The sequence below is a fragment of the Podarcis liolepis genome, assembly GCF_965112155.1.
Source record: "Podarcis liolepis genome assembly, chromosome: 8".
Classification (NCBI taxonomy): domain Eukaryota; kingdom Metazoa; phylum Chordata; class Lepidosauria; order Squamata; family Lacertidae; genus Podarcis; species Podarcis liolepis.
The window spans coordinates 15273595-15300574 of NC_139560.1; the positions used below are offsets into that span (position 1 = coordinate 15273595).

The 26980-nt window shown below is 47.4% G+C and overlaps 1 protein-coding gene across 1 annotated transcript in view; it reads left to right on the forward strand.

Moving 5' to 3' along the window:
- Window positions 1-3079: 3079 nt before the first annotated feature.
- The window catches only part of HAS2 (hyaluronan synthase 2), a 42194-nt gene continuing 18293 nt past the window's right edge, over window positions 3080-26980 (forward strand). Inside the window, exon 1 of the mRNA XM_083516787.1 lies at window positions 3080-3721. The gene's annotated coding sequence lies outside the window, so the exon portion shown is untranslated. The remainder of the gene's footprint in view (window positions 3722-26980) is intronic.

Consider the following 26980-nt stretch of genomic DNA (forward strand, 5'->3'; position numbering starts at 1 on the left):
ACGTCACTGTTTGAAATATGGCAACCCTTAAGTAGATAAGGGGAGAGAACGGATGTGGCTGGGGAATATTTGTGGCCTGAGGAGAGTTTTGAGAGCCAGCCAAGAGAGAACTGGAGGGCCAAATTCAGACCACCGGGCTGAGGTTTGGCAGGACTGGCCTAGAGACTAGAACCTTTACGAAAGGGTTGCGCAGAAAGGCAAAGAACCAGTGTGGTGTAGTGGTTAAGAGCGGTGGACTCGTAATCTGGGGAACCGGGTTCGCGTCCCCGCTCCTCCACATGCAGCTGCTGGGTGACCTTGGGCCAGTCACACTTCTCTGAAGTCTCTCAGCCCCACTCACCTCACAGAGTGTTTGTTGTGGGGGAGGAAGGGAAAAGGAGAATGTTAGCCGCTTTGAGACTCCTTAAAGGGAGTGAAAGGCGGGATATCAAATCCAAATTCCAAATCCAAAGAACGAGTTGCATAGAAAGGCATAGGATTTTGCCAGCTTTTGGCTTCTGCTGCCATTGCAGCACCACGGCCAGGTGGTTGGGGAAGGAGGCGTGAACGCCACATGCCGATTTGATTCTTCGGCTTAAGGTTTCCGGCATCCTTCCTCAGGGTTAGCTTCCTCTGGACATCCAGCAGATGTCCAGGAAGCAAACTGCTCGCTCAGGATTCTATCTGAAGCAGATTATGGGGAGTTTGCCCACATACTAATAAGGGGAAATGTCAGGGAAGACAATCCGCATGCCTGTTTAACAGAACCAGATGCTCAATGAATGGGAACTGTCAAGAGAAGCCATTCTGACGCATTACAGCTAGTTGGCGTTTTTCTGCCATTCAACCTCAGGGGAGGCAGATTGATACAAGCTTTTCACTTGGGTCCATGTGCATATATTTGCAAAAAATATTAGAAATCATATGACCTTTGGCTAGACCAGAGGAACCGCAAGGCTTATAATTTTCTAAACAGTGCCACCTGGTGGTGGTCAGTTTTCTTGAAAATCTGTTGCAGGGAAAATGTAGAGCGATCACCCCCCACAAAAAAATGTTATATATATATATGAAATAGTACCATGAATTGACAGGAATTTAGTAGTCATTATTTCTGTACACCAGCCGAGAAAAGGGGGGCACTGATTGATCACAGCAGTTCCATTTCTCTCAGCTGACAATATTGATATAAGCAAGCAGAAGGCAGCAGCAAAATTGGTAACAGGACTGATCTAATTTCCCATACATTTCATTAAGTGTATTGGGCACCATTGTGTAGATGGGCAGGGTATAAATATAAGCAATAAATCGTCGTTGTCGGGGGCGGGGGATGTTGCAATGTGTAGAGCTCCCTGTTCAGGATTCTACGCTCTCCGTTTCCTTACGTCTCTTTTTCACCCCTTACCCTGATCATCCTTCTGTGGGTCACAGAGCACGCTGTGTTTTCAGTGGGCTGCTTTTGGGGTTTACTCCCTTAGGATTCAGCCCCACGAAAGAGGAGTTTGTTTGTGTGTGTGTGTGTGGCGCTGTGGGTTAAACCACAGAGCCTAGGACTTGCCGATCAGAAGGTCGGCGGTTCCAATCCCCGCGATGGGGTGAGCTCCCGTTGCTCAGTCCCTACTCCTGCCAACCTAGCAGGTCGAAAGCACGCCAGTGCAAGTAGATAAATAGGTACCACTCTGGCAGGAAGGTAAATGGCATTTCCGTGTGCTGCTCTGGTTCACCAGAAGCGGCTTAGTCATGCTGGCCACATGACCCAGAAGCTGTACACCGGGTCCCTCGGCCAATAAAGTGAGATCCACAACCCCAGGGTCGGTCACGACTGGACCTAATGGTCAGGGGTCCATTTATCTTTACCTTTTACATCTCTAAACCTCAGGACTCACCCAAACCTGCCAACACCTCTCAGTTTTGTGTGAGTGGTCCTATGTTGGCACTCACACCCAGAAGATGAGAATTAAAGGGGATGATCGATATCGGGAGTGGGCAAACTGTGGTCCTCCAATTGTTGGTGGACGTCTAGTGTCATCAGCCCCAGCCAGCATGGCCTAAAGGTGAGGGACGATGGGAGCAATATCTCGCGTTCCACAGGTTCTCGCCTCACCTGAACTAAAGGAAGAAATGGAGAGGTTCTGGTTCAGATCTAGTCGTGCACATTTAGTCACGAACCACACAACTCACGACTAACACAATGGGGGTGTGCATTCTCCCACTCCTCTCCATCAAAAAACCAGTCAGTGTAGTGGGCCTCGAATGAACATGATGGCACTGCCATGTGTTTGCATATCAAGATGCACATTCATGTTCCCAACAGCTGCCTGCACAGAAAAGCCCAGTTTTGCACATGGATCTTCCTGGCTGGATTGGGACCAGAGCTTCGGATGCAAAGATGATTTCAAAGACTGTTTCGTGTTGTCGTCCCCTCCCCCTTCTTCCAGGCTTGCTCTCCAAAGCCAGGCTCCTTGGCCGAGGGACCGTGAATGGGCCTTATTTCTCCTTTCCAATCGCCTGGAGTCCCTTCCAACCATATCCCTTATTATCTCGCAAAGCTGGGCTGGATCAAGGAAGCAAAGCCAGCTTGTGTAAAGCAATTCCAATGAATTAAGAAATCATCAGAGAAGCAATCCCTCCATCCCGCTTCCTTAGAAGAGAAGGGGGGGGGATATGAAACCTGGATTTTTAAAAATATATTTTTTTAAAAAATGCAATGTGCACCAGAAATCATTTACTACCCAAAACATACAATATGATTCCGGGAGGTGAAATGAGTGGCGGAATGGAGGGATTTCAAAAGCCCAACTCCCCTCTCCCCACCCCTTCTAACACGAAGAGGAAATCAGGTGGTAGTAACACATGTGTATTGTATTTCTCTCTCTCTCTCTCTTTTTGCAATTTCTGTTTGCAATTAATTTAATTGAATTCACTCGAGTTTAAACTGGTCCTGTTGAATGGGCAGTTCTCTCTCTCTTCTCTCTCGCTCTCCCCCCCTCCAACTTACAGGAGTTCCCTCCCTCTCTCCCTCCTTCCTCCTCCTCTCCCCCCCCCACCCTTTCCACCCTATTAAAACAACCTCCAAGCCTTCACTGGTTTAAAAAAAAAAAGGAGAAAGAGAGAGAGACCCCTTAACTTGGAGCAGGCAGAATCTCAGCAGCCAAGGGGAGGCAGGAAAAAGAAGACGGGAGAGAGAGAGAGGCAAGAGACGTCTGGAAAATATTATCCACCCGCTACTTCCAACTGCTGAGGCTGCTTGCTGCTGCTACGCCGCCGCCGCCGAGCCTGAGATAGAAGTTCCATTCAGCCCGGACCAAAGAGAGAGAGTGTGAGACTTTTTTTCCCCCCTTCCCTCTTTTGCCTGTTGATGCTGCGCCGCCTTCAACTTTTCTTAGCAACTTCTGCGGCGGGCGCCTGGACTCTCCACCGCCAGGAACAAGCCCACCGTCTCCATCTCTCTGGAAGCCAGCTTTGAGGAAAAAAATAAGGAAGGGGCAAGGAAATTTGGAGAAAAAGGCCAGAAACTTGAATTTTTTAAGGGAACTGGGATCCAGGTGGGGGAGAAAAGATCCCCCTTCTGCTCCCTGTTTTCTTCCCCATGGTTTGCAGGCCGTTGGGATCCAGCCCCTCCAAACACCCTCCCGAGAGCGTGAGTTGATCTATTACCTCAATCTGGGGGGAGAGGGCTTCCAGGTCTCCGCACCGCGCCGACGGCCTCTTTGTAGATCTTGGATGAGCAGAGAAGAACTGCAAGGTGAGTGAGGGTTTTTTTAAAAAATATATATATAAAAATGGCAATTTTATTTCTGTTTAGGTTCCTTGCAAGAAATCGGGTGGGGGGATTTATTTATTTTTAGATAAGAGGCGGACATTGCTTCCGAGGAGGGGGACAGAGAAATGTTAGTGTTTGTGGAGCGCCATCGAGGCAACTCTTTGCCTTTTAAACCGATGGGAACGCAGGTCTCTGCCCCGAGGAACAGCCTAATTTAATTGCCGTTGATCACCTGAAGCTTCTTTCAGATAGTGCTGTGCATCTCTTTACTGCATCCTGTTTTGGGGAAGCTAAATTTAACACCTAGGCTACCTTGGGCGCGTCTTCAGGGCTCAGGACACGATCCTGCCAAGGTCAACCGCGTTTTAAGGCTGCAATCCTGCGCGTACTTACTTGGGAGTAAAGCCCGTGTGGGCCTAAGCATGGTTAGGTTTTTTTGGGGGGGGCGCGCGCTTCTCTTCTACTGGGGGAAAATGGTACTGGGAGGTGTTCACCTTTGGCCGGATCTTGCCCGTTTTCTTTATCCTGGTCTATAAATCGTTTACCAACCCCGACTCCTCCGAGTTCTGCAAATGCATTAAAGATCGAGGATCGAGCGCCAGGGTTTTGTGGCAGAAGAGCACTTACTCGCGAGTAAACCCCATTGGAAGGTGCTTGTGCAGGAGTAAATGCATCTAGGTCCTCCTAGGGTTTGGTCTCTTCTCTCATTTCCGTGATAATTGTGGGAACATCCATAAATTCGATGGAGGGAAATCAGTAAGCCTACTCGCAAGTAACTGTTGGGGGGCGTGTCTTGTACGCCTAAGTAAAGGAATAGTATTTTTCTCCTCTCGGCTTGCAAGAAATATATATAATCACACGTATGAACACACCTATGTAAGCTATAAAAGGTTCTTGGGAGATTTGGAGACATTGATCTGGTTCCAAAATATCAAAGGAGCGAGTCTATTCCGGAAGGCGGGTCTGCTTTCCCCTTCTCTCTCTTTTTGGACTGCATACACTGTAGCTATTTAGACACTTGTAAAAACATGAAACGTGACTTTGCCACGCCCTCCCCTCCCTTCCCGGTTTCAAACGGGTGGAAGAGAGTGGAGAAGGAACCTGGGAAGGGGCAGAAGGCGAGAGGGGGAGGGGTGTAGGTGTCAGATTCCCAGTGATTTATTTATTATTTTTTAAGGAAGGCGGGGGGGAGAGAGGATGTATCAACAACCTACAAACCGAGCCAGAACCGGCCAATAAATTTGACTGGCGCGAGAAAGGAGCTGCTCCGCAACGCTTCCGCCTATGGAACGCGCTGCCACAAGATGGGAGGGTGGCTGGGGTGCGCTCGTGGCATCTTTCGTTTTTCTTTTTCTGAAAGACGAATTGATGGGAGCTACAGATCTGTCAAGGCAAGGGCTGTGAAACGAAGGGGCCGTGTTCATATGCAATCTGAATAGCCAGATGCTGCGGTGGTAGTGAGGAACATCTGGCTATTGACACCCCCCCCCCGCCAGCGACCATGGCCAGAGCTGCTGGGAGTTGGGAGTCCAGCAACATCTGGAGAGCCGGTCTCCCCCTCCCTGGAAGAAACATCTGTCTGCTCGGTGTTTGGAGAGGGGTGTGTCTGGTTGGCGATCCCTTTTTGGAAGGCGCTTCGAAATGCTTCGGGGGGAGGGGAAGCAGAGATAGGTACCCACCCTATATTAACACGTGGACACCCTGACTCCACCACCCCACCCTCAAGATCTGAGAGTGCCTCTTTACTCAGGCCTTAAGCCTCGCTGGCTTCAAAGTCCCTTACTCCCAGGTTGTCTATGCGTAGGATCGCTGCCGCAGCTGGGCGCCGTTTTACAGGAGAGGAGCTCGCCTCCAGGCCTTGCAAGGCTCAATGCTTTGCTACCTAAGTGCGGTGTGTGGCCGTGGATCGGGGCGAGGGTTTTGCTTTGGTTTTTTCCGGGCGGGCAGGGTTGAGATCCTCTGCCTTGGAGGATGGGGCGCGCCGGCAGGCGAGGGAAATGGAAGGACGTGGCATCGGCTCCGGAGCCGCGCGCGTGCAGGCAGGGGCCGATCCTTCCCCCCCCCCCCATCCGTGGGGCAGGACAAAGGGAGCCAGGCTTGAGAGGAGGCTGCGCTGGCCCCGGCTTGGCAACCGCCTGCCGGGCTCCAAGATGCCTATCTCTCTCTCCCTCCATGCCCTGGATGGAAGCCACCTCATTGTTTCGTTCCCACTGCTTTTTTCCCTTTTTATTGCTCCGGATTCAGCAGCCTTTCTTCCCTCGTGGGAAGGCGCAGCGAGTTTAAAAGCAGGGTCCTTTTGCAAAAGACCCAGTGCAAAAGTGTCTGGTTGCAAAAGGCTTCGACAGGGCGCAGCTGGAGCGGTTCAATTATGGGGAGGCGGGGAGAAGAGGCCGTGGTTATGAGCCAGAGTCCAGAGAGGCGGCCCACACGTGTGCAGCATTCGCCCCTCCAGCGCATGAAAACAAGCCCCGGCCTGCCTGCAGCCCCGCGCCCCCTTGCAATGCCGGGGAGAGGCGTCTGGAGCCCCGGCCGCTTCCTAATCCCCGCCTTCCCTTTTTGCAGAGCGAGCAAAAAAGAAGAAGAGCGAGGTCGCTCTGTAAAAAAGCCAGGCAGACTTTTATTGCAGGCTGGGAACCCACGTGGCAGCAGGCAAGACCCGAGATGCAGGGAATGCCGACGATGAGGTCACTGTGTGGGAGGGTCCGCCTCCTCCTTTATGACGCGGCGCCGCACCCTCTCCTGATTGGCTCCGGCGATCTGGAAGGGGTTCCCCCGGCCGATCCGTGAGACAAGCACGAGGGAAGTGGGGACTTTTTCTACAGCTGGCGTCTCTGAGAGGGAAGAGAAAAAGGAGACGTTTCAAGGGGGTTCTTGGCATAGGAAGCGCCTTTCGACTTCCCAGCCCTGCCTAGAGAGTCAGGGGATGGAATCTGGGATCTTCTGTTCTCCCACGGAGCTCAAACTCCCTCCCCCCTTTATTATTATTTCGGAATAAAAATTTGAGCCACGGCAGATGTGGAAATGGATTGGAAAACAAAAAAAAATATGTTGGGGTGGGGGGACGGGGACTTCTAGAAGCACTTAATTTACAAAATAGAACATCCACAAAGTATAAAATCAAGTATAAAGGTATTAAATCAGCATCTGCGTAAGGATACATTCCCAAATTATAACTATAAATGAGTCTCTTACATATGTACGTTAAGTATTATAGGATGATTAGGGCTGCCATACATCTGGGATTTCATAGGCGGAATTGACGTCTGGTTGTTGTTTTTTTAATTTGACGGGGGAATTTACAAAAGAGCGCAGGTTTTTGTGTGTTGTGTTTCCTTCCTAAAGAAGGAAGGGGTGTCCTGGTTTTTACTTTTTGAAACATAGCAACCATAAGGATGATACTTTCCTCAATATCCCTTGATGTTCTTGCTCTTATTTTGAAATGATAAATAGCCATATTCTGCAATTTAAAAACTTATTTTGATATTATACTGCACTGAAATGTTTAACTGTTTCTTTGATTGCCCTTGAATCTTCCCGTCATGCTTGTCCTCCTCTCCTGCCACAGCCTCTGAGAGCTGATGGGTTATTATACCATATAACTGCTTTAGAAACATGGGGCTTGAAGGTTAAGCATTTTTTTTTTATCCCATTGATTTTGGGGGTTGGGAGGGAGATTTAAAGCAGGTGATTGTGTGCTTCAGATGGTGACTTCATACTAGGGAGCGAGTCCCACGGAGCTCTGTAAACATGCTTAGGCTTGCCTTCCTCTAGCCTCTGCCTTACAAACTGCATTTATTTCCTTAGACTTCAATATGAGTGCATGTGCTCACTTTTCCTAGTACAGTGGTACCTTGGTTTACAACCATAATCCGTTCTGGGGGTCCGGTTGTAAACCAAAACAGGTTGTAACCCAAGGCGCGCTTTCGCCAATGGGGCTTCAAAAAAGGGGGGGGGGTTGTAATTCAAAAAATAAATAAATGGGTTGTAATAAAAAAAGGGGAACACGCACTTCCGGGTTTGACATGGTTGTAATCCAAAACGGTTGCAAACCAAGGTACCACTATACAATACACAAGGTTGTGTGCAATAAAATCAAAGGAAACATTGAGATGAAAAGGAGTCACCCAGGTACAAAACCTATTTCCATAGATGCAGGCTGGAGCTAATAACGTTTTACCTGGGTTGGAAGGCAGTTATGTTCGTCTACGGGAGTATAAGAATTGTCTTAACCGTTTTAGTAAACGTGTTAAATGTACAAAAGGAAAATAACCGGGGGCAGGGAAGAGTGACCTCACTCCCAAATAAAAGGATTATTTTAGATTTTAACCATTTAAAACAGATGTGGGGAATTGGTGGCCCTTCATATGTTGTTGGATTCTAGCTCTCTCAGTATTATTAGCCAGCATGGCCAGTGGTCAGGGATGATGGGAGTCAAAGGTGCCAGCTTTTCTAGATGATTGAGGGGCCTGACATAAGTCTCAAGGAGCCGGGGGGTGGAGCCAAGCGCCCTCTGGAAATTGAAGAGGCCTGGCCCTGCCCCCCTCAAAAAATACATTGGGGTTGGGGCCAAAACTGCCTTGGCCCCCAGGGGTCTGCCCCCAACGATGGGTGTTCAACACCTGGAAGGTCACAGATGCCCCATCCTAGATTTGTGGGCTTTGTTTGTATAAACAGAACTTGGGGTTTGAGGTGATGGGAAGGGACCCTCTGTGACATTAACATATGAGAGTGCTGGAGATGAAATAGTTAAACAGGTTGCCCAGTCAGGATCCAGGGGGGTGCACTCAGTGGGAGTATAAAACCAGTTCTGGGAGGGGCAAAGGGAGAAGTTCTTTGGGAGTTGGGTGGTTGGTTGGAGTGGGAGTGAATTGGGATAGAGTTTGTGGGTAGGTTGAATTAGTGTAGCGAAATAGGCTGAGTCAGGAACAGTTAGGGGCTAGGAAGACAAGTAAATATCTGAGAGGTGGTTTAGCGAGTGAGAGCAGGTAGCGGAAGTTCTAGGACTGGATAGGCACCCCATGAATGTAACTGACCGATACGGTTTATGAAACCACACGCTTGTTAAACTGCAATAAATAACAAAAGTTTGTTTCAATTTAACCCTGACTGGACTCAGTATTGTCCCAGGTAGGGCCTGGGTGGTGGCAGCGAGAAATAAAGTGGTGGCACAGGGATCAATAGACGGTGACGCGTCCGGGGACCCTGTGTGATCGCCACACCCTCCTTCCATGCACACAATACAGTGGTACCTCTGGTTGCGAACGGGATCCGTTCCGGAGGCCCGTTCGCAACATGAGCAGAATGCAACCCACGTCTGTGCGGGTCACGATTTACCGCTTTGCGCATGCGCATGATGCCATTTTGCATGTCTGCGCATGCGCGAGTGGTGAAACCCGGAAGTTACGCTTTCCGGTACTTTGGGACACCGCGGGATGCAACCTGAAAACGCTCAACCTGAAGCAAACATAACATGAGGTATGACTGTTAATTGCACTCCTTCCTCTTGCCCCAGATTGACCAACAAAGCAAAGGCATTGCGGTTGGTAGCACAGAACAATGGAAACAAATAATTGGCTGTATCAAAAGTCCTTGGTGGTTACATCCAGCACATGTGCTCGGATCCTTTGAAGAAACCAGGGACCCGAGCACACATACTGGAAGTAAGCTTCATTCAAATCAATGGGATAATGCTGAGCAAAGATGCTTAGGATCAGGGTATTAGAGAGAAATAACTTTCTCAAGGCCACAACAAATCCATAAGTAGATTAGTCTCTAGCCTTGAAGGCCGACTGGACCTCATTGGCTCGCCACTGAATGCTCTTTGAAATTGTGTGTAACTGAAGCCACATATATTATCCCCAGTGGTTTCTAGTTTCCACACATCTTTAAGTAATAGCTATCAGCAGGAGCAGAATATAAAACCTACCACCACCCAGCAGTCTGCACAGGGAACAGGACAATGAGGCAGCTTTGAAACTTGAGACTTGGCCTTTTCAGTTCTCTTCCAACCCACTGAAATGAGATGCATCAATTTGCAAGCCAGCGGAGGCTGCAGTCCAACACAGGCATGCAAAGGAATGAGCCTCCTTGAATTCAGTGGGACTTGCTTCTGAGGAAATCTGCACAGGCACAAGCTATCCCTGGGAAGTCTGTTCCACTGAAATAGTTGAGGCTCGCTCTGCTGCAATTAAGTGATTAGAGAGCTGAAAGTTGAGGCTAGTTTAGCTTCTGATGGTTCAAAATATAATTGCTGCTGATTCATTCAAGGACAGCAGTGCTCCTCCTGCTTTGCGCTGTATCAAGACCTGTATGCTGGGATGGTAAATAAACCCATACATAAGAAGAACAAGGGACGCGGGTGGCGCTGTGGGTTAAACCACAGAGCCTAGGACTTGCTGATCAGAAGGTCGGCAGTTCAAATCCCTGCGACGGGGTGAGCTCCTGTTGCTCAGTCCCTGCTCCTGCAAACCTGCAGTTCGAAAGCACCTCAAAGTGCAAGTAGATAAATAGGTACCGCTCAGGCGGGAAGGTAAACAGTGTTTCCATGCGCTGCTCTGGTTCTCCAGAAGCGGCTTAGTCGTGCTGGCCACATGACCTGGAAGCTGTACGCCGGCTCCCTCGGCCAATAAAGCGAGATGAACGCTGCAAACCCAGAGTCGGTCACGACTGGACCTAATGGTCAGGGGTCCTTTTATCTTTACCTTTAGAACCAGAGTCATGTTCTCCAGCATATTTTTACAGCAGGAGAAACCAGTGATGCCTTCATCCTTAGTTGCATTTGTCCTGTGTGGCATGAACATATCAGCAGGCTTGAGGAAACCCCAAGGTTTGCAGAAGTATGATAAATCTATAGAAAGGGGAAACTCCAAAAACAGCTCAATGATGAGGACTAAGAGTATATGCACGCTATACCTTCTAAAGCATATTTGAAACAATTTCTTTGCCTCCAAGAATTCTGGGCACTGTCGTTTACCCCTCACAGTTACACTCCTCACAAACCTGAACAAACTACAGTGCCCAGAATTCTTTGAGGGAAAGAATGCGCCTTGAAGGTGCTTTGAAGGTACATTGGTACCTCTGGTTAAGAACTTAATTTGTTCTGGAGGTCCATTCTTAACCTGAAACTGTTCTTAACCTGAGGTGCCACTTTAGCTAATGGGGCCTCCCGCTGCTGCTGCACCGCCACACGATTTCTGTTCTCATCCTGAAGCAAAGTTCTTAACCCGGAGTATTATTTCTGGGTTAGCAGAGTCTCTAACCTGAAGCGTCTGTAACCCGAGGTACCACTGTGAAATATACTTGGAGTCAAGAGTGGATTTCATGCTCTTTATTCAGCTCATAGTGGTGAGGAGGAATGGAAGTTCCCCAGAATGTCTGCTTTATATACATTATTTACACAATGGGCCCCACGTGATTGGCTAATTCCGGGATTCTCCTGTAGGCCAATCAGGTCGCAAATTCACTTCCACCTGGAGCTGGATTGGGTGGCTCCTGTGGACCAATCAGAGTGCTGCATTCTGGGTCCTATTGTTCTAGGACCAATCAGACTGCTGCATTTTGGATCCTATTCAACTCAGTACATAACACACTGTATACTGTCTGTACACAAATGTTCTCAGTGCTCAGTGGGTACAGAATGCTGGCTAACTTGAGAGGCATTGAACAGAAAACTTGTTGGGGGAAGGAATGTAAACAGAGTAGCTAGAATCCTGAGCAGGCGCATAATGCAATGTGTTGCAGGTCTCTCCTGTAGTTCAGGGGGCAAAATTGTATTGATATTTGTTAACGTTCCAGCCATTCACACAGTTTGCGATTCTGCATTTACATTTAGCCACCTCTACATAACTAGTTGCCAGAGGTGGGTTTTTCTTTTGCTAATTATATAGGGAGTTGGGTTTACCTTTAGCCGGTCCAGTATTGCAGAGACTATTTCCTAGCATGTCTTTTCATAGAGGGGCTCGTGTACCTGCACACATCACTCCGTGACAGGAATGTGCAAAATAGCTACTGCATGATCTAGCATGGAGAATGGTTTGAAAGATTGCCAGATAAAACCTCGCTTTGGTCACAGGACAGGCTATCTAGGTAGCCTTAAGGCAAATCCTCACCTCTTGCCTGGTTTTATTAAGGATTAGTCAATGGCTACTAGTGACGCTGTGGGTTAAACCACAGAACCTAGGACTTGCCGATCAGAAGGTCGGCGGTTTGAATCGCTGCGACGGGGTGAGCTCCCATTGCTCGGTCCCTGCTCCTGCCAACCTAGCAGTTCAAAAGCACGTCAAAGTGCAAGTAGATAAATAGGTACCACTCCAGCGGGAAGGTAAACGGCGTTTCCGTGCACTGCTCTGGTTCACCAGAAGCAGCTTAGTCATGCTGGCCACATGACCCGGAAGCTGTACGCCGGCTTCCTCAGCCAATAAAGCGAGATGAGTGCCGCAACCCCAGAGTCGGTCACGACTGGACCTAATGGTCAGGGGTCCCTTTACCTTTACCTTTATCTTTACTAGTCCTGATGGCTTTGCGTTAGTTTTAAGTGCACGAGGCAGTAAACCGCTGAATGTGAATTGCCGGAAATCACAAGTTGGGTGAGTGGACACTTTTGTGTCCTGCTTGTGGACTTGCTGTGTGTGTGCATACTTGGCTATTGTAAGAGCAGGATGCTGGACAAGACGGGGTTTGGGTCTGATCCACCAGGGCTCATTCTTTGCTCTTTTTGGCCACCACTCACCCCAGCAATATGGCAACAATAGCACTTGCCCTCCCTTATTGAGCCTGTTAGCAATTGCAGGGATAATAAATAGGATGCGCTTTGAACCCAAGCACATGCAATCCTATGCACACTTACATGGGAGTAAACAGCATTGGATAAAGTGCAGTTTATGTGCATGCATAGGATTGTACAATATGAATGCAAAGGATTATTCTCGCTTACCAAACACCCAACACTTTCACTTCCAGCACAATATTGTTCAATGGAGGATATTCACATGCTTAGTTATGTGAGTCACTGGGTACTTCCAGTCTCACAAAAGCCTTCCTTTTTCTCAGTATAGTATCCATCCCTCCCCCTCATTTATTACTAAGAAGTCAACATTCCTTCCCAAAATGTTGGCATCCCCATACTTTCCTCATTGGCATCCTTCAAATTATATTTGCACCATCCTTCCTTCCTTCCTTCCTTCCTTCCTTCCTTCCTTCCTTCCTTCCTTCCTTCTCCAGAAATCAAAATACAATGCAGCCTGAAACAGGATGACATTACAGTGGATGCTCGGGTTGTGAATGTGATCCGTGCGGGATGCACGTTGGCAACCCACAGCGGTGTGTCTGCACACATACGCTGGTTGCAATTCGGTGTTTCTGTGCATGCGCAACCGCCGAAACCCAGAAGTAACCCATTCCCATACTTCCAGGTTTTGGCGGGTTTGTAACGTGAAAAAACGCAACCTGAAGCATCTGTAACCCGAGGTATGACTGTATTGTCCCACCAGGTGCAGAGGTGTGCAGTCAGTCCTGGTTGGCGATCCTGCTTTCTAGTGCCAACTCACCTTGGCATTTATTCATTTCTCCTGCTTATATCTCTTTTCCTCCCATGAGCTCGAAACGTGCTTCTGCTACACCTCCCACTTTATCCTTGCAACAAGGTAGATCAGGCTGAGAGACTGTGACTGGCTCAATGTCACCCAGTGGGCTTCATGCCTGAGTGGGGATTGATGACAAAGACACCCCCCCCCCAGCCACACTGATGTGGTCCAAAGGAAAGGAAAGCAATACGTTTGGCACCGGCTAGGCTGCTGGATTTGCCAGAAGGAAGCGCACAAGACTCCATCCAACCACCTTAGGGACTCCACTCTGTATTTGTGTGGGCATTGCTCCTTGACCTTTTCATTCCCCCCCAAAGATGTCCCTTGTGTGGTAGTATTCCCACCCCGCCCAACTAGCAAGGTGGGAGGGGGGGCTTGTCTGTTTCACAATTAAAACACCCCCTTTATAAAGTGGTGTGGGAACCAACACTGCAGAACAAGCTTGTGGCTTCTCTTCTGCCACAAACATACAGTGGTACCTCGGGTTAAGAACTTAATTCGTTCCAGAGGTCTGTTCTTAACCTGAAACTGTTCTTAACTGAAGCACCGCTTTAGCTAATGGGGCCTCCTGCTGACGCCGCGTCACCGGAGCACAATTTCTTTTCTCATCCTGAAGCAAAGTTCTTAACCTGAGGTACCATTTCTGGGTTAGCGGAGTCTGTAACCTGAAGCGTATGTAACCCGAGGTACCACTGTATTGCTCACTATTTTCCTTAAGTCACCTGGAGTCATTACCACTGGGATGCCAACTTGGAGCCAACTCTTAGGGGCCAAGGTCCCTTTGGCACCCTCAATAAAATATTGGAGGGGGGGGGGCACGCACACCTAAAGTTGATCAGAACTGCCATTCAAATGGTGCGTTTGTGCCATGTCTACTGACTTGATTATGCGGGCCAGAACTTACCTGGGCCCCTCATATTTTATTCCAAGTTGGCATCCTTGGGTTCCAGTTTTATACTCCCTATCACTAATCCAGATTGGTTAGAACCCTTATTTTGACTATCTGCACTCTTTGGAAGCAGGGAGAGACCTTCATTTTAACGAAGCATAGGTAAAGGTAAAGGGACTCCTGACCGTTAGGTCCAATCGTGGCCGACTCTGGGGTTGCGGCACTCATCTCGCTTTACTGGCCAAGGGAGCCTGCGTACAGCTTCCAGGTCATGTGGGCAGCATGACTAAGCTGCTTCTGGCGAACCAGAGCAGCGTACGGAAACGCCGTTTACCTTCCCACTGGAGTGGTACCTATTTATCTACTCACACTTTGACATGCTTTCGAACTGCTAGGTTGGCAGGAGCACGGACCGAGCAACGGGAGCTCACCTCATTGCGGGGATTTGAACCGCCAACCTTCTGATTGGCAAACCCTAGGCTCCGTGGTTTAGACCACAGCGCCACCCGCGTCCCTTAACGAAGCATGCCTTTAGCTAGAAGGTGTAAGACTTGGAGCAATGGCGTAGGCAAACTGACAGTTCAGAATAGGGCCCCACGCCTTTTAATTCAATGCTACTCGGAGACCCCATATTGGGGTCTCTGAGAATGTACAGCTGGTTTCATGTTTATAATGGCCTGATTTTTTTATTATTATTTCTTTTTTCATTATTGAAAGCTGGGCTCTCTCCTGTTCTTTAATTTGCACTTAAAACAGAGACCTGACGTCGGCTCTGTCTGATCCCTGCAGCGAAGATCAATGACATGTAAAAAATCTGGAAATGATAAATGAGCAGGAGACTAAGGCAACTGGGCTGCAGAGCAGTAAAGCCGTACAGATGTAACATAACTGTTCAGTTTCCCCTTCCATTGGCTCTTAAAACTGGAAGGGGAAAGAATGCTGACAGCTATTTTATGTTCATAATGAATGAACGCTGGGAATCATTTGTACTTCAAAGATGGATTTGCTTCTGCTGCTGCCAAAATTAAGTCTCAGCCAGCTTCCCAGAAATGGGGGGTGCCAATCGGCTAATGTAGCAATCGGCTAATGTTATAATTTACAGGTGCCTGCGTACGGTTGGAATGTAAATACAGTAAGTGTGAATGTAGAGATGATCACCCTCTGAAACTCCTTCTACAGCTTTTCGGAAGCTGAAGGATGCAGCAGATCTCTGGTTCATCTGACTGGTTCCTGGCACAACAGAAAATCATGTCTTGAATCTGAGGGGGCTGTTCCTGGAAAAGAGGCGGTCTGAGAGGAGAATGGGTCAAGTCATGTGAGGGAGAACTTTAGGCAGAGGTGGTAGAAGAATAAAGATAATCGGTAAAGGACCCCTGGATGGTTAAATCCAGTCAAAGGAGACTACGGGGTTGCGGTGTTCATCTCGCTTTCAGGCTGAGGGAGCCGGCGTTTGTCCACAGACAGCTTTCCGAGTCATGTGGCCAGCATGACTAAACCACTTCTGGCGCAATGGAACACCGTGGCGGAAACCAGAGTGCACAGAAACGCCGTTTACCTTCCTACTGCAGTGGTACCTATTTATCTACTTGCACTGGTGTGCTTTCGGACTGCTAGGTTGGCAGCAGTTGGGACAGAGCAACAGGAGCTCAGCCCATCACGCGGATTCGAATTGCCGACCTTCCAATCAGCAAGCCCAAGAGACTCAGTGGTTTAAATCATGTGACATATTTAGGCTGCTCCTGGTCTTGAAACTTTACTCATTTACATAGAATCATTTAGTCCTTCATGTATTCATCTAGTCAAAGCCCGGGCAATGCAGGGAATCCAGTACTATAGGAGAGGCATTTGTGGACTGTGGTTCATTCCAGTTCATTGTCTAAGTGGGTTGAGAGTAACAGGTGTCAACCTGATATTCCTTTTCTAGCAAGTGCCAATCTCCTGTATCTGCTCCAGGGCTTTGCCACTTGTCCCCCCAACCCTGGCCAGCTTGCAGTCATTTTGAGATCACTTCTGAAAGCTCCTCAATATGAAATTAGAACCGAAAAAAGCAAAAAAAACCCCAAGCCTTTAGTAATTATTATTATTATTTCCCCCTTGAACTGGAACGGAGCAAAACCTGAGCCATTGTTTGACAGTCATTATTTGAACCTGAACCAGAACAAGAGTCCTTAGGTTTCCAGTTTGTTTGGGGGGTTACAGCCTGTATTGGCTAGATGAGTGAGTGAGGAATTCTCCAGTTGTGGCTGTCTTTGACCTCAAGTGGGATTTCCTGGCTATTTGGAATTGTTCCAGCCACCAAGTCTTTCCTTTTGCAGGCTTATCAAATTTGTAACGAGTAGATTGGTGACTGGAACGGTGCCAAGCAGCAGCCGCAGCAGCAACAGTGGCTGCCACAATCGGGTCTCGATTTTTAACTATCAGATCCTGGGCATCAGATAGCAAAAGTCCTGTATCAAATGTCCGTGTTTCGCTATGACTGCAGTCCTGCCCAAGGCTACATTGCTGGAAACCCGTTGGCTTCAGCTGTGTTCAGGATTCTGGGCAAAGCAACTCGAGATTTCAGTCTTAATAGTGGGACAGATCCGGAAAGTGCTTGGGGATATCAATTTAGCTTGTGTGCTGATGGATTGCATTGCGGCAAGTGACAGAGCTTTTGCATGTGGAAGGTCTCTGACTCAGTCCCCAGCACCTCCAGGTATAGGTGAGAGAGTGGCCACCTCAGCCCATGAAGGTAGCTAGTAGTAGAAGAGGAGTTTGGATTTGATATCCCACTTTATCACTACCCTAAGGAGTCTCAAAGTGGCCAACAATCTCCTTTTCCCTTCCTTTCCCACAACAAACACTCTGTGAGGTGAGTGAGGCTGAGAGCAGTGGCGTAGCGTGGGGGGTGCAGGGGGGCCCGGCTGCACTGGGTGCAACATCTGGGGGTTAGGGTTAGGGGGCGCAAATCCACGGTTAGGGGGTGCAAATCCACGGGTTAGGGGGCGAAAATTACTTGCCTTGCCCCGGGTGCTGACAACCCACGCTACGCCACTGGCTGAGAGACTTCAGAGAAGTGTGTCTAGCCCATGTTAGCCCAAGGTCACCCAGCAGCTGCATGTGGAGGAACAGGGAAGTGAACCCGGTTCATCAGATTACTAGACTACTGTTCTTAACCACTACACCACAAGACCCGTGTTCAAACCTCAGCATCTCCAAAGTAATGGTCTGAAATCTTGGAGAGCCACTGCCAGTCAGTGTAGATAATTACAGAGGGGGAAAAGGCTGGGGGTTTGTCTCCAGTGAAGGCCTACCACACAACCCCAGCACCTGCTGCCTGAGGTAGGCACCTCATCTTGCCTACTCCCCACAAGCCAGTTCCTATGTCCTTGTGAACACCTTCCATTTGGTTGGAATGAAATTAAATGCAGAAAAATGAATCGCATAATTTCATTTAGAGTTGGAAGGGGATTGAACCTGCAGCCTTGGCATTATCAGTGCCACACTCTTACCAGCTGAGCTATCCAGGCATGATGCTTTCAACATGTATTTTGTATACAGTAAATGAATTCTACGTGCCGGGTTGGAGGTGAGTGGAGAGGGAGGGCATGGCTGTCAACTTTCAGATTTGAAAATAAGGGATCAGCAGCCTCGAAAATAAGGGATCAGCAACCTCACCTGTCCCAGGGACAGTCTATGGGATATCTAACAATCCGGCAAGCAGCGGGAAATGGCGCTGGAATAAGGGAATTTCCCGCAAAAAAAGGAAAGGTTGGCAGCTATGAGAGAAAGAGTGAGTGAGATACAGAGATTACTATAAGTCCTACAGGATGCTTAACTGTAAAGCAACCGCAAGCAGCAGGGATCTCTTAATCGTCACATTGCTGCAAAGTCTACAGTCTTTGGCTAAACTCGCATATCAAGCTACCGAAGTCAAAGAATTTCCCACAGATTTTTGCTGTGCTTTTAAGTATGTGGCAAATCTCCCACTGAGTTCAAGGCAGCCCAAATTACATCTGTCAGGTTGTTTTGATTCATTTGAAACTATGGGCTTAATCAGCTACACCCAGGGCCTTTTTTCACATGACCATTTGGCTCAAGCTAATAACCCTTTAAACTTACACAGATTCTCCACCAGTAGTGCTTATCCATATGTACCACAGCGAGGAGAAGCTGTAGTGGCAGCTTCCAGGGAGATCTTGCGAGAGCGCTGTGATATCTTGCGAGAGCTCTGTAAGATCTTGATATCTCTCCAGAAGCCATTGCCACACAACCCTGGTAAGGAAGGCCGGAGGGGGGCAGCGGCGGGGGGATGGCACCTTTCCATTTTGCCTCAGGCGGCAAAACAGGATGGGCCACCCCTGGCATACATGTTGAGCATAGCTGCTATGCTAGATTTCCAGCAGAGAGTCACTGTTGCTAACCGGGAGGGGAAGGCTGTGGGGATGTTGGCATGGTGCAAACGCACTGGCAGAATGAATCTGGTGCTCCTGCCAATGTGTTTGCACCATGCCTAGCTCTCCCTGCCACCTTGCTCCTCTCCATCCTGGTAAACCCCAGTCAGATGTGGATTTAGGGCAGCGCAACCAGTGTCCCCACACTGGGCACTGAGCCAAGGGGGTGGCTGCAACTGTGATGTGGTGCACGTGCATAATGGAAGGTGAGAGGTGGGGCACACCCATTTTGGCCTTGCACAGGGTGCCACTGAAATTTGAAAGGCCAAAGTCTCCCCCTGTTCCAGTGGCCCACCCTCTGGGAAGCTGGTGCAGCAGCTCTGCCCAACTTCACCAGCCATTTCTGAGCAAACCCCATTGTGCAGGGACCTGTGGACAGATGTTGTTAGACTGCAGTTCCCAACATCCCTGCCCTTTGGCTGTGGTGGTTGTCACTGATGGAGGTTGGAGGGCCACAAGTTTCGCAGCTATGGTCTGCTGAGTTCAACTGGGTTTATTTTCGGGTAATAATAATAATAAATTTTATTTATACCTCGCCATTCCCGGCCAGAGCTGGGCTCAGAGTGGCTTACACCAGTAAAGACATAATGGGGGGGGGGACAATTTAAAATACAGGTTAAAATGCAATTTAAAATGCAGCCTCATTTTAAAAGTAGCCGATAAATAAAGACCATAAGGGGAGGGAAACATGGGGGTCAGACTGAGTCCAAACCAAAGGCTAGGAGGAACAGCTCTGTCTTGCAGGCCCTGCAGAAAGATGTCAAGTCCCGCAGGGCCCTAGTCTCTTGTGACAGAGTGTTTCACCAAGTCAGGGCCAGTACTGAAAAGGCCCTGGCCCTAGTTGAGACCAATCTAACCACCTTCTGACTGGGGACCTCCAAAGTGTTGTCATTTGTGGACCTTAAGGACATCCAGGAGAGGACTTCAGGCTTCACCTTCCTCTCCCTGTGGCTTCTCTGTTGATCTGAAACCTCCTTATGATGCTTTCTGGTAGCTCTTATTTTTGTCTGCTGCTATACAGAATCTGCTAATGATTGTCATGTGTTTGTTTAGGAGCCTTTGGAGGCTATTGTTCTGTGGTGTTGTATTTTGTCTGACTATGCTGCAAACGGCTCTAGGATCTTGCAGATGACTTGGATGATGATGATGATGATGCACAGGACTGGTTGGCTTGGGTTCTGATAGCTGTGATTCCTGTATTGCAGGGTGTTTGGCTAAATGACCCCTGGGGTCCCTTCCAACTCCACAATTCTATGATCCTAACATAATCATGGTCTTCTTAGTTAAGTAGTTGCTTAATGGATTGAGTTTGGTTGGTGATTCTGGTTTTTGTAGATGGTTGCAGCATCAAGCAATATGTCAATGAACCACCACAGATACAGAACATCGCAAGACAGATTGTCCATCACCCCTTTATCTAATGCATAGTGGCAGTGGTGGAGCAAGTTGGGGGTGGTGTGCACTGGGTGTCAACTCTGAGGGGGGTGACATTTGGTGCACCGTCTGCCCACGACTCCTGCATACTGGGAGCCAATGTAGGTCTTTCAAGGTGTTGTGGGTCTCGGCGGCCACTCCCAGTCACCAGTCTAACTGCCGCATTCTGCATTAGTTGTAGTTTCTGGGTCACCTTCAAAGGTAGCCCCACATAGAGTGCATTGCAGTAGTCCAAGTGGGAGATAACCAGAGCATGCACCACTCTGGTGAGGCAGTCCGTGGGCCTTAGCCTGCGTACCAGATGGAGCAGGTAAACAGCTGACTTGGACACAAAATTGACCTGCACCTCCATGGACAGCTGTGAGTCCAAAATGACTCCCAGGCTGCGCACCTGGTCCTTCAGGGGCACAGTTACCCCATTCAGGACCAGGGAGTCCTCCACACCAGCCTGCCCCGTCCCCCAAGAACAGTACATCTGTCTTGTCAGGATTCAACCTCTTGACAAGAAGCAAAAGGTCCCTCAACTCAGGACCCAAACCCTGGAACCACTAAAAGCTCAACAACTTTGGCCAACCCTTTCCTAAAGAAAGCTCAACAACTCCTTGCAATGATAATGGGTAGATCACAGCCAGTCTTTTTTTACTGTGAGTAGATGACAGTCTCTTGGGAGTCCAACCAGATTTCAGCTAGAGTCCAAAGAAATTTTCCACACCGGGTACCACCTGACCTTGCTATGCCACTGCATAATTGTTTTCAATGGAGCCAGTTCACACGTCCAGCTGCTCCGTCATCTGGCACTGAGAAACCAAGTGATGGACACAGACCTGTAGGAAACAGCCTTGAAACTTCAAACTGCTGGCGACACATTTTAGGGTGTGACTCTGTAGATCCTGCCAGACCAAGGGTTTAGATCTTTTAAGAATGTGTCTCCATTACAGAATCTGGAATAAGCTTTCTCTCTCTGAAGCTGTACATGAAAGCAAGCTTACTGCCTTCTTTAAACCTCCCCCACTCTTAACTTTAAAATCTCTAAAAAGGGTTCCTTTCTCTTTGACTCCTGTCCTTGTGATCTGCTAGAAGTGATTGAATATGTCCTTTTCTAAGTCATAAAAGGGTGTAGCCCCCATCCTCCTCTCCCCCATGCCGTAAAGCCCTGTAAGACAGAAATGTAAACAGTTGATGAGTGTTGTATGGCTATAGTTAAGTAGAAAATCTTTTTTCCCAGCCTTTCAAAGGGATGGTCCTCAAGCATATAATGATGTCAGAGGGTGTAGTTCCAAATCAGATGTGGCCAACAGATGGTGTGCTGAATATTATCAGCATGCACACAGAAAATGGTGAATGTAAGGAAAATGTGAATAATGGGGAAAGGGGCAGAAGTTTGGGGATGGGTCTGGCTACACTGCCAGAGTCTTCGGTTTAGGAATACATTTCAGTAGAAAAAGTCTAACCATGTGAAACATCAATATGTTTTCTTAGCTAAGGCAGCAACCCTAAACTCTGCATTAGAGAGGTAAAGATAAAAAGGTAAAGGACCTCTGGACAGTTAAGTCCAGTCTAAGGCGACTATGGGGTTGTGGCACTCATGGCTGAGGGAGCCGGCGTTTGTCCACAGACAGCTTTCCAGATCATGCAGCCAGCATGACTAAACCGCTTCTGGTGCAATGGGACACCATGACAGAAACCAGAGCGCACGGAAACGCTGTTTACCTTCCTGCCGCAGCGGTACCTATTTATCTACTTGCACTGGTGTGCTTTCGAACTGTTAGGTAGGCAGAAGCTGGGACAGAGCAACAGACAGAGCTCACCCCGTCACATGGATTCGAACTGCCGACCTTCTGATCGGCAAGCCCAAGAGGCTCAGTGGTTTAGACCACAGTGCCACCCGCATCTCTCTGAAGAGAGGAAGTCCCACTGAACTTGGTGGAACTCGCGTTCTGATAAAACACGTAAGATTATGCTGCAGAGACTGTATATAAGGGCACATTACATGTGCACTTCAGAATTCATTAAAATTCTCCATTAGGGCTCCTCCATTATCCACCAGTCCTGGCCATCTTGCTTGCCTTCTTACCTGTAACCAGTCCAGCGGGTGGCACTGACTGTCAGCCTCCTCCTTAGTCTCAAGTATTGGAAGATATGGGACAGACAAAATAATAATAATAATAAAATTTTATTTATATCCCGCCCTCCCCAGCCGAAGCCAGGCTCAGAGCAGCTAACAACAGTAAAAATAATACAGTTTACATAAAATCATAATCAGTTAATCGAAATACATTCCAAAAACAATTCATTCTAAAATCAATTCAGCGTCAAATTAATGACAAAGTTCTATGAGGATTACAGAAGGAGGGGGTCAGACTGTGCTTTGGCCAAAGGCTTGATGGAACAGCTCTGTTTTGCAGGCCATGTGGAAAGATGTCAAGTCCTGCAGGGCCCTAGTCTCTTGTGACAGAGCGTTCCACCAGATCGGGGCCACGACCGAAAAAGCCCTGGCTATGGTTGAGGCCAGCCCAACCTCCCTGTGGCCCGGGATCTCCAAGATGTTTTTGTTTGAAGACTGTAAGGTCCTCCGTGGGACATACCAGGCGGTCCCATAGGTACGAGGGTCCTAGGCAGTGCATAGTTAAACTGTGGAACTCCCAGAGGAGGCAGTGACGGCTTTAAAAACACATTAGACAAATTCCTTGAGGAGAAGCCTATTCATGGCTACTAGCCATGATGGCTATGCTCTGCTTCCACAGTTGAAGGTAGCAATGCTTTTGAAGACCAGTTGCTGGAAACCACTGGAAGGCAAAGGGCTCTTGTGCCCAAATCCCACTTGATGGTTTCCCACAAGCCACTGTGAAAATAGGATGATGGACTAGATGGGCCATTGGCCTGATCCAGCAAGCTCATACTATGTTTTTAGTGTTGTTGCCCTTGTAGTACACAGCTGTGAGAAGGAAGGAGGCAATCAAGAATTTGTTGTTGTTGTTGTTTAGTCATTTAGTCTTGCCCAACTCTTTGTGATCCCATGGACCAGAGCACGCCAGGCACTCCTGTCTTCCACTGCCTCCCGCAGTTTGGTCAAACTCATGCTGGTAGCTTCAAGAACACTATCCAACCATCTTGTCCTCTGTCGTCCCCTTCTCTAATTAACACTCTGAAGGAATGCGAACCGAAACATAGCAACCCTTTGGAATTCACACTTCTCTGAATTTTTCAACTTAGCTGTCCAATCTTCACGTAATGCATACAAAATTCATATACTATGGCAAAGATTGCATAAGAGGCATACAGTGGTACCTCGGGTTACATACGGTTCAGGTTACATACGCTTCAGGTGACACACTCCGCTAACCCAGAAATAGTGCTTCAGGTTAAGAATTTTGCTTCAGGATGAGAACAGAAATCGGGCTCCGGTGGCGCAGCGGCAGCAGCAGGAGGCCCCATTAGCTAAAGTGGTGCTTCAGGTTAAGAACGGACCTCCGGAACGAATTAAGTACTTAACCCGAGGTACCACTGTATATTACTTTAAACTGCATACAGAAATGTATTGCATTGGGCAAAATTGCACACAAACATTTGTGTAGTAGGAGAAATTTGCATGAGGTTTTTTAAAATATAAGATTGTCAAATTGTTGTGGAAATGTGGAAAACTGAATTTATGATTGGAAAAATGAGAAGATGAGAGAACCTGAAATTGACAGATTACCCACCCCTAACTTCCTTTTCCTCCTCCCCACTATTTTTATCTTTGGATCTTGACTGTTTTCACACACAAATACTGCATCCTGTAGAATTCTATCTGTTACATTTTATCTGCACAATCAGAATGAATTTCAGGAACCAAAAAGTCATTCTGAAAAATATGGTCTTTTAGCCGTCTGCCCCCAAAATGACAACTAGGCATTCCATTTTGGTGACTGTAACCCTGGTTCAAGGAGCCATTTGGTACCGAGCTTATATATCTGAGTTTCTAACTCTGGGGTCTGAGGAGTATGTCACTTGCTGCTGACCCCTCTGCTGTGACACACTCACAGTTCCAGGCCCATATAAGCCTATAGCCAGTTTTCTGGGAGACAGTTCCATTGAACTCTTTTGAATAGACTTGTCTAGGCTGAGTGGACTTGAAGGGTTGTGCTAAGTCTTGCCCTATTGCAATGCAACCCAGGTTTAAAGCAGAACTTTCTGAGATACTGTCTCCCCCCATGCAATGCAAATCTATGCATCTTTACTCAGATGTAAGTCCTGTTGAAATTACTTCCACCTTTACACAATGCTATGCATACTGGCCTGGGAGTAAGCCCCATTGAGCATAGTGCAATGAATTTCTGAGTAAAGATGCACAGTGCTAAGCCTCTCAGTTCCTGGAAAGGTTTCAATATATACACTTTGCTTATTACTGTGGTGCCTTCGCATCTCGTTCACTTGTTAAGTCTTGCATTCTTGTTAGATCATGCATAACTTGCGGAGTTTAGCATTACGGAGATTCCAGAGACAGACAAGCTAAGGATGCCAGAAGTTGCCAGATTCTATTTCAAGTTCTGAAAGGGCTCAGCCTATATATAGTCTGACACCTCCTTTCTCTCTCTCTCTTTTAAAAAAGACCTTCTAATATTAGTATAAGCAACACGGAAGAACAGCACAGCTGATGAAGTCACTTTGTGCTTCAAGATTTCTCTAGCAAGTTAAGACTTGAAGCGGGAGGATATTGTACAACTTTTCCGAGACACTTGTAACAGCCGACTGACAAGTGTACGGATTTTTGGAAGTCTTGCTCATGGTTTTGTCACCTTGGAAAAATGATTGCTCCAGGGTTTTGTTTTTAAAGGGGGCTTGTGTGTGTGTGTGTGTGTGTGTGTGTGTTTAGGCTTGAAAAAATACGGGGTCACTCTTGGTAGTTTATATTTAAAATTCACGAAAGCATAACAGTAGGAATTCCATACCCAAGAAAGGCTGGGTTTCATCTCAAATATTGTCTTGCTGGTGTGTAACGTAATACAGGTATGATGTATTTCAAATGTACGAAGCATTTAACATACATTTTCTCAGTTCTCCCTCTTACAGTCCTGTAAATCAGGCAAATTTTATCCCCGTGTTGTGGAGGGAATGTTGAGACCAAGAAAACAGTGGATCATATGAAACACCTTGTGAATTGATTGCTGTGATGAGCTTTGAACTAGGGAATTGTACACATTAGTTAGCTGCTACACTGTATATTCTTTGTATATGCAATTTATAGGTACTAGGAAGGCTATGAAAAGGACCACTCTTTATTCCACATGCATTGGGACTTAGCAGTTCTAGGTCAGAAATCTAACAAGAAGCCTTAATGGGAGCATAGTGTCTAGATCACAAGAAGTATCGAATACCTCTCTATGCTACTTTTGTTGGACTACACTTTGAGTACTACGTCCAGTTCTATCAGTTTAAGACTGATATCAGTAAACTGGAATGTGTCCTGAGGAGAGTGGCAATGATGCAGAAAAGGGAGTGGAAATCTAGTCTTATGGAGAGAGGTTGAAGGAGTTGTAAGATATGATTATAAGACTATATGAAAGCCTTTTTTAAAAAAACTGTCATATAAAATGATCAGATATGTTTTCCGTCAACTCAGAGGGTGGTACCCAAATCAAAGGGATTTATTAGACTAAACATTAGGAAGAGCTTCCTGATGGTACAATCTGTTCAACAGTGGACCTGATTGCTTCAAATAGTGCTGGTCTAACCTTCATTGGAAGCTGGATGGCCACTTATTAGGGATGCTCTAGCAACAGAGTTCCTACATCAGCAAGGGTTGGACTAGGTGACATTTGAATTCCCTTCCAACTCTCTATGAACTACAAGAGGTAGTTAGAAGCAGCTGGTTATCTTGGTACTGCAGGACCAGGGAGAGCTCCCAGAGACTACAGGAGTTACATCCCAAATAAGATAATTTAAAGGGACGGCACCCTGGAATTGAGCCATGCAATATGGCACCACTCAATGGGTTTAGACTGTGGCCACTGCCAATTTCTATTCCTTGGACAAAATGTTTGATTCACCAGTCCCTGGCTCAATCTCCTAACTTGATTCCTAAGGGGCTCAAGGATCTCCTAGGTAGACAATCCTGGTTCAAGTCCATAAATAAGAGGTGTAGTCATATGGGGAGAGGGATAAGAAACACCATAGTTTGTAGGAATAGGCAATTTCCTGCTTAAGTGAGAATTATCCACTAGTTTGTTTTTCTTGTTTTGCATTTTGGTCTGTGCAACATAAAATACAGCCGTAAAAAGGACCCTTAATGCACATCTGTCTCAGAGGAGATAAGCAGAATTGCATCCAGAAATACAGTTTGCTTGCATCTTCTCTGCAGCTGCTTTCAATTGTCCTCTGGTTGTACCCTACATGAACCAGGTCACGTTGACCTAAGAAAACAATGCGATGTGAGGCACCGTGGTGCTGATCCAGATAAACCCAGGTCATTTAGAGCCCTTACATTTGTAGGGGAGCAGAACATCAAATGGGGGGGGGGGAAATCAAGGGTGAATGACACTGACTTGCATTTTTTTCTGCTTTTGCTCTTATTTGCAAGGCATTTTAAGTAGACACGCAGGGACCTGAGCTCTGCTATGTTCCCCTGGCACACACAGTTGCAAATACCCAGTTGCCACTGTCCAACATATGAAAGACCATCACATCCCACCATGGAGCTCATAACAAAGCAATGTTTTATCTGGTGATTATTGCCTGGGCTTGTAGCACAAGATCCAATCAACAGGTATCAGACAGGACTAAGTAGCAAGTACAAAAGTTTATTGACAAAACCTAACATTTTTCAAGATAGTCTATAGAAACGCTTTGGGAATTTTGAACTACATTTCTCATGGTGAAGAAGTAGCTTTTTATAAGCTCAAAACATGATTCATTTGGCTCTGTT